The sequence below is a fragment of the Equus quagga genome, chromosome 17 (genome assembly GCF_021613505.1).
Source record: "Equus quagga isolate Etosha38 chromosome 17, UCLA_HA_Equagga_1.0, whole genome shotgun sequence".
Classification (NCBI taxonomy): domain Eukaryota; kingdom Metazoa; phylum Chordata; class Mammalia; order Perissodactyla; family Equidae; genus Equus; species Equus quagga.
The window spans coordinates 9,941,833-9,949,809 of NC_060283.1; positions in this window are offsets into that span (position 1 = coordinate 9,941,833).

Here is a 7,977-nt window from a genome sequence, read left to right on the forward strand (position 1 = left end):
AAGATGTCCATCTTCAATTATGCTGATACACTCCTCTATGATGTCCACTCAAGCATTCAGGGAATCCATATTTTGTTTTATCCCTTCCACTGTGTTTTTCATCTCTAATATTTCTGATTGATTCTTTATAGTTTCAATTTCATTTGTGAAGTAGCTCCTGAACTCTTTGAATTGTTTCTCTACATTCTCTTTTACCTCGTTGAATTTTTTGATGACAGGTATTTTGAATTAATTGTGATTTAGATTTCATATTTCAGTGTCTTCAGGACTGAATTCTGGATACTTGTCATTTTCTTTCTGGTCTGGAGATTTGATATAGTGTTTGATATTGCTATAGGAGGTGGTTCAGTTCTTATGCTTCCTGATATTATTTGGTTGCAGTTATCACCTACTCTCACTGGGTGGGGGTCAAGAGTCATGTATTCTGAGCCTTCTGCTTTCAGCTTAGATCCCAGTCAGTGCAGCAGGTGTGGGCAAGGTGGAGGTAGGGGTGCTTTCTCCTTGTGCACTCCTGGCTTTCTCCCTCTGCTCTCCCTATCTGCTCTCCTGGGATGTTGGCTTGATGAGGCCACCCTCCGCAAAAGCTCTCACTCTAGTAGAGGCCTTCCCTCTAGGCTGCATGGGGCCTTCTGGGGGTCCTTGATGTTCCCACGAACAAATGTCCCCTCCCCTGTTCCTTCCCTCTGGGAGCCTCCTGCAGTCGCAGATGGCAGTCTTTAGGGGAGGGAGCGAAATTCTCTCTTACCCCATTCCAGCTCCTCTGAGGGGCCTCCAGCCTCTCACCCTCTGTTGTATGGCTGTGTGTCTCTCCAATGTTTTTTTCTGTTGTGTTAGGATGTCCTATGTTGAAGTAAGCAAGTCTCTTTTCATTGTATGTTGGAGGAGAGAGAATCCCCGGCAAGTTCACTCTGCCATGTTGCTGATGTCACTCCCCATTTTTGTTGTAATTTTTAAGAAAAGATTTTATTCTTAATCTTTGATAGTAGCAAATTCCTTTTGACATAGCTGTGAGAAGATCTCCTCTGCCTTGTGTATGCATTTCCTCTACAGTGGTTCTCAATGTTCACCTCTAAGGAACTCCTAATGATGCCAAAGATAGAGTCAGATACTCCTCTCCCCAGGGAGAGTGGATGTGAAGGAATTAATAAATATAATAACAATAGCACAACAATAGCAACTTTGCATTAAGCATTTACTATGAATCAAGTTAATGTTAAGGGCTTTACATACATTTTCTCATTGAATCCCCACAACAAAATTGGTTTCTTGGCGTAATTTCTAGAGAAGTTGTGGTTCAGAGTCCTATTTTTGTATAAGGTCTTGTCATCATCCTTTTGTATATTCAGTCTCTCAGGAAGGAATCAACCTCTGTGTTGTCAGTATCTTAAGCTGGGGGAGAGAGGAGTGGTATTCATTAGAGAAAGTGAAAGTTTATCTTTGACATTGGCTCATCCAACCAAAGAAAACTTTAAAGCAAATTAATAATGGAAATACAATTAAAATTCAAAATGACAACTTTACATAATAGAATAACATAACCTTTGTTTCATGCCACTAATCCAGTGTCTTTCAGTTGTCTTACTGGATAGGAATATAAACTCCTTCTACCTGAAGGACTATTGGAAGGAAGCAATGGCAACAGGAATCTAGGGCAACCCTTATGGGTGGGGGAGGTACAGGAAATTGGTCCAGTTATCTAGGAGGTCAGAGTCTTAATGGAACACCCTAGGGCAGGGAGGAGGAAAAACGTCAACAAAAATATAAGGGCACTTGTGGTTGAAAGAATTTAAAGTTGGGATCCTGAGGTTCAGAGGATGGAGTAATTGGGGGTTTCAGACTCTTCAGTGCATTCCAGAACCAGATCAATCGCAGAGTTTATCTTTCTGTTATTTACAAAAGGTTAAAGGGAGAGAAAATTAAAAGGAAGAAGCTAGGGCTGGCCTGGTGGTGTGGTGAAGTTCCTGCACTCTGCTTCAGAGGCCCAGGGTTCACCAGTTCACACCCTGGGCATGGACATATGCACTGCCTATCACGCCATGCTGTGGCAGGCATCTCACATTTAAAATAGAGGAAGGTGGGCACAGATGTTAGCTCAGGGCCAATCTTCCTCAGCAAAAGAGGGAAGATTTTTGGCATATGTTAGCTCAGTGCTAATCTTCCTCAAAAAAAGAGAAGAGAATATTTACACCTTAAGAGTTTCTAAATTCTGGAGGGATCAGATAGGGAGAAAAAGATAAATGTTTCAATTCTGGTTACAAAGATATAATTTACCAAAACTGCTATAAATCATAGTTAGCTTAAGAGAAAAGAGAAAAAGGTTTTGTTAAATCTGAAAAAAAATTAAAAATCAGCAATATACATTTTTTTAGGAAGATTAGCCCTGAGCTAACTGCTGACAATCCTCCTCTTTCTGCTGAGGAAGACTGGCCCTGAGCTAACATCCGTGCCCATTTTCCTCTACTTTATACGTGGGATGCCTACCACAGCGTGGCATGCCAAGCAGTGCCATGTCCACACCTGGGATCTGAACCAGTGAACCCAGGGCTGCAGAAGCAGAATATGCACACTTAACCACTGTGCCACCGGGGCGGCCCCAAAATCAGCAATATTTTAAATGAAAAGTCATAAAAATTAGGATCATCATTATCAGTTTATTCAGTCTCATGTAATCAACTCTTGATCTTGACCTTCCATTAGCAGTTTCATGAAGTTATCAGTTTCTCCATTAGAGTTTTGTAATTTCTTACCCAGTTCAGTTTTATGATCTGAAAGTTTATCAGAAACTAGTATTTCAGAGTAAGTGTCAGAGTCCTTTCCATGAATCTCTGTGAAGATGAAACATTTGCAAAAGCATCAGAGTACAACAGTAACTGTCTGTAAATCGCAAAAGACTTAAAAATTGCAATTGACAAAGAAACTTGGCTATTTTGTGCCATGTGACACTCTAAGATAATAACTAAAATTATGACTGATAACCAGGACAGATCAGAATTGTAGGAATGTTATATAATTTTTAGAACACTTATATCAACAACATTTACCCACACAATATCTTAGGTCTCTATGAAACAATGCTTAGTTATCCATTTAACCAAAGTGACGACAGAAGATGTTAAAGGCAAACACAGATAGTTAGAAAAAAACACCTTTAGTTTTCTTAATAGAGGGATCTCAGCCTTTTTGAACATAGGAAATTATTTTGAGAATATAGATTTTTGGTCTTTTATGTAGATTCACTCAAAAGTAAAGAAAAACTTTTCAAAATTTCTTTATTAAAAGCAGACTCAAAGTCCACGAAAATTATCCCTTTAAGAGAGAGACAAAATCAAATTCCAATTTTGCACGAGCGGACTTTTGATAATAAAGTTTGTTTACTTAAATTCATTTTAATCTTAGCCAACTTGACCATACACAAAGCTCTTCCCTTAGAGTTTTTCTTCCATAAACCTTCTATAACCTTTTTAACAAACAAAAATATCTTTATTTCTTATACTTTCTTTACTGAAAACATGCATCTCACTTTCCTTGAATACAAAGATATTTTCTTTACTAAGTTTTAGTAAAGTTGATTTTAGTAGGGTTTTTTTCTATTTTTTTTTTATTGAGGTTATGATAGTTTACAACCTTGTGAAATTTCAGTTGTACATTATTATTTTTCAGTCATATTACAGGTGCACCACTTCACCCTTTGTGCCCACCCCCCAAGCCCCCTTTCCCTTGGTAACCACTAAACTGTTCTCTTTGTCCACATGTTTAACTTCCACATATAAGTGGAGTCATACAGAGATTGTCTTTTTCTATCTGGCTTATTTAACTTAACACAATACCCTCAAGGCCCATCCATGTTGTTGTGAATGAGACAAATTTATCCTTTTTTGTGGCTTAGTATTCCATTGTATATATACACCATATCTTCTTTATCCATTATCAGTCGATGGGCACTTAAGTTGCTTCCATGTCATAGTTATCGTATATAATGCTGCAATGAACATAGGGGTGCCTGTGTCTCTTGGAATTGCTGAGTTCAAGTTCTTTGGATAGATAACAAGTAGTGAGATGGCTGGATCATCAGTATTTCTAGTTCTAATTTTGTGAGAAATCTCCATACTGTTTTCAATAGTGGTTAAACCAGTTTGCATTCCCACCAGCAGTGTATAAGGGTTCCTTTTTCTCCACAACCTCTCCAACATTTGTTACTTTTGTTTTGGTTTTTAGTCATTCTAAGGGGTGTAAGGTGACATCTTAGTGTAGCTTTGATTTACATTTCCCTGATGATTAATGATGATGAGCATCTTTTCATGTGCCTATTGGCCATCCATATATCTTCTTTGGAGAAATGTCTGTTCATGTCCTCTGCCCATTTTTCGATTAGGTTATTTGATTTTTTGTTGTTGAGTTGTGTGAGTTCTTTATACATTATGGAGATCAACCCTTTGTCAGATATATGATTTGCAAATATTTTTTCTTAATTGGTGGGCTGTGTTTTTGTTTCAATCCTGTTTTTCCTGGCCTTGTAGAACTCTTTAATCTTATTAAGTCCCATTTGTTTATTTTTTTCTATTGTTTCCCTTGTCTGAGAAGACATGGTGTCTGAAAAGATCCTTTTACGACTGATGTCAAAGAGTGTACTGCCTATATTTCCTTCTAGCAGTCTTACAGTTTCAGGTCTTACCTTCAAGTCTTTGATCCATTTTGAGTTTATTTTTGTGGATGGTGTAAAAGAATGGTCAATTTTCATTCTTTTACATGTGGCCGTCCAGTTTTCCCAACACCATTTGTTGAAAAGACTTTCTTTTCTCCATTGCATGTTCTTAGCTCCTTTGTCGAAGATTAGCTGTCCATAGATGTGTGGTTTTCTTTCTGGGCTTTCAATTCTGTTCCGTTGATCGGTGTACCTGTTTTTGTACCAGTACCATGCTGTTGTGATTACTATGGCTTTGTAGTATATTTTGAAGTCAGGGGTTGTGATGCCTCCAGCTTTGTTCTTTTTCCTCAGGATTGCTTTAGCTATTCTGGGTCTTTTGTTGCCCCATATGAATTTTAGGATACTTTGTTCCATTTCTGTGAAGAATGTCATTGGGATTCTGATTGGGATTGTGTCAACTCTGTAATTTGCTTTAGGTAGTATGGACATTTTAACTATGTTTATTCTTCCAATTCATTTGCATGGAATCTCTTCCCATCTCTTTATGTCATCATCAATTTATTTCAGGAAAGTCTTGTAGTTTTCATTGTATAGGTCTTTCACTTCCTTGGTAAAATTTATTCCAAGATATCTTATTCTTTTCGTTATGATTGTGAATGGGATTGTGTTCTTGAGTTCTCTGTTAGTTCGTTATTAGAATATAGAAATGCTACTGATTTATGTAAGTTGATTTTGTATCCTGCAACTTTGCTGTAGTTGTTGATTACTTCTAGAAGCTTTCCAATGGATGTTTTAGGGTTTTCTATATATAAGATCATGTCATCAGCAAACAGCGAAAGTTTTGCTTCTTCATTGCCTATTTGGATTCCTTTTTATTTCTTTTTCCTGACTAATTGCTCTGGCAAAAACCTCAGAACTACGTTGAATAAGAGTGGTGAGAGTGGGTACCCTTGTTCCTGTTCTCAGAGGGATGGTTTTCAGTTTTTCCCCATTGAGTATGATGTTGGCTGTGGGTTTGTCATATATGGCCTGTATTATGTTGAGGTACTCTCCTTCTATACCCATTTTATTAAGAGTTTTTATCATAAATGGATGTTGGATCTTGTCAAATGCTTTCTCTGTGTCAACTGAGATGATCATGTGGTTTGTGTTTCTCATTTTGTCAAGGTGTTGTATCATGTTGATTGACTTGCAGATGTTGAAGCATCCCTGTGTCCCTGGTGTAAATCCCACTTGATCATGGTGTATGATCATTTTAATCTATTGCTGTATTCGGTTTGCCAATATTTTGTTGAGGAGTTTTGCGTCTATATGCATCAGTGATATTGGCCTGTAGTTTTCCTTCTTTGAGTTGTCCTTGTTTGGTTTTTGTATCAGGGTGATGTTGGCTTTGTAGAATGTGTTTGGAAGTGCTCCAGCTTCCTCAATTTTCTGGAATAGTTTGAGAAGGATAGGTATTAAATCTTCTTGGAATTTTTGGTAGAATTCTCCAGAGAAGCTGTCTGGTCCTGGACTTTTATTCTGGGGGAGGTTTTTGATTACTGTTTCAATCTCTTTACTTGTGATTGGTCTATTCAGATTCTCTATTTCTTCCTGATTCAGTTGTGAGAGCTTTTGCTGCAACCCAAATGAGTTGGTATGGTGTGTTTTCATTTTCACTTGTCTCCAGATAATATTTGATATGTTCTTTAATTTCTTCAATGATCCACTGGTCATTCAGTAGCATGTCGTTTAATCTTCACACTTGCCCCTTTCCCAGCTTTATTCTTGTAGTTGATTTCTAGTTCCATAGCATTACAGTCAGAAAAGATGCTTGATACTATTTCAATCCTCTTGAATTTGTTGAGGCTTGCTTTGTTTCTTAACACATGGTCTATCTTTGAGAACATTCCATGCACACACGAGAAGAATGTGTAACCCGCTGTTTTTGGAAGGAGTGTTCTCTATATACCTATTAAGTCCATCTGGTCTAGGTTTTCATTTAAATCTACAATTTCCTTGTTGACTTTCTGTCTGGATGATCTATCCATTGGTGTTAGTGGGCTGTTGAGGGCTCCTACTATTATCATATTGTTTTTGATATTTCCTTTCAGTTTTGTTAGTAGTTGCTTTACATACTTTGGTGCTCCTGTGTTGGGTGCATATATGTTCATAAGTGTTATGTCTTCTTGGTGGAGTGTCCTTTTATCATTACAAATTTCCCCTCTTTGTCTCTCTTTACCTGTTTTGCCTTGAAGTCTACTTTGTCTGACATAAGTATGGTGACACCTGCTTTCTTATGTTCACCATTAGCTTGGAGTATTGTCTTCCATCCCTTCACTTTGAGTCTGTGTTTGGGGCTGACGTGTGTTTCCTGGAGGCAGCATATTGTTGGGTCTTGTTCTTTAATCCATCCTGCCATTGTGTCTTTTGGAGAGTTCCATCCATTTACATTTAGTAGAGTGATTACTGAAATGTGGGGGCCTAAGGCTGCCATTTTGTTGCTCATTTTTTAGTTCTCCTGCATTTCCTTTCTTGTCCCAGGAATTTCAGACTACCAACTCAGGTAGGTAGTTTTCTATGTTGGTTTTCTTCTTATCTGTAATTTGTTTCTCCGTTCTAGTTACTTATTTAGCGGTTACCATGCGTTTTGTATAAAATATCTCATAGATGAGATAGTCCATTTTCTGATAGCCTCTTATTTCCTTAGACTAAGCTGGTTCCATCCCTTTCCTCTTCCCCTTCTAGGTTGTTATTGTCAGATCTTATGTTTTCTTCTTGTGTTGTGAGTTTCTGGTTAAAATGACAAGATTATATTTATTCTTGGTGTTTCCCTTCCTTTTATCTTTAATGTTATACTTACACATTTGCTAATCTGTTCTGATGGATAGTTGCAATTTTCTGATTTTGTCTTTCTATTTATCTCCTTTGCTCAGGGTTTTGTAACCCCTATCCCCCTTTTTTCCCCTAAGTATGAAGGTCTTCCTGAGCATTTTTTGTAGGGGGGTCTTGTGCCGATGAACTCCCTTAACTTTTGTTTATCTGGGAAAGTTTTTATTTCTCCATCATATTTGAAGGATATTTTCACTGGATAGAGTATTCTTGGCTTCAAGTTTTTGTCGTTCAGAGTTTTGAATATATCATTCCACTCTCTCCTAGCCTGTAAGGTATCTGCTGAGAAATCTGCTGACAGCCAGATGGGGGATCTTTTGTAGGTTCTTTTCTTCTGCCTTGCTGCCCTTAATATTTTCGCTTTGTCATTGACTTTTGCAAGCTTCACTACTATATGCCTTGGGGTTGACCTTTTAATGATGATAAAGTTTGGAGATCTTCTGTCACATGGGTTTCCAGCT